Below are 683 nucleotides of genomic sequence, written 5' to 3' on the forward strand. Positions count from 1 at the left end.
TATCAACAATGTTTCTTTATCGACAAAATTATAGAAGCTTCATCTTTCCAAGACAATAGTAAATCATGTAGAACAAGAGGAGGGCGTTCTGGTGCCCATGCTCACCTACAGCTGAAAATCATGTCTGTTGGTGTCCCCGTTGGGATTCAATGAATTTGGTTTAAATGGGACAGGTATGGTCTGCGCGAAAGTTGGATACGCGTCATATACCCCGCATGAACAGTCTCGACGATGGAGGTTGGATTCGAACGATGTGGGGATCGCTTCGCTAGATCACATTTTGAACCATGGGTAGTCTTCCCCACTTTATGCCTGAGTTGTGGCCCAATCCATCAGCACAAGATGGGTGTTGAGAGTCAGACTCGTTGCTCAGGTTTCCATCACCATGTAGCCCGTGTGGATATGTAATGCGAAAAACCTAGGTGTTCGGTGAAGAGTCATGCACAGCTTAACCGGGTAGTGGAACTCATTTTCTCCCTCAGTTGCGCTTAGCACACAAACATGGTGTGGCTGCATCGGACGAGTTCCACTTGGTAGCTATAACAGTATTTGAACCACCGCTCATGCGTGGCGACTACTCTGTGGGCTGGGCCGACCCAGGCGGGGAGACCCTCCTTGTGCAAAATGAGGGCAATTCGTCACATTAAGCGGCACATGTGGAGGAGCGGCAAACCCGATTGGGC

Source organism: Triticum dicoccoides, chromosome 2B (genome assembly GCF_002162155.2).
Source record: "Triticum dicoccoides isolate Atlit2015 ecotype Zavitan chromosome 2B, WEW_v2.0, whole genome shotgun sequence".
Taxonomy (NCBI): domain Eukaryota; kingdom Viridiplantae; phylum Streptophyta; class Magnoliopsida; order Poales; family Poaceae; genus Triticum; species Triticum dicoccoides.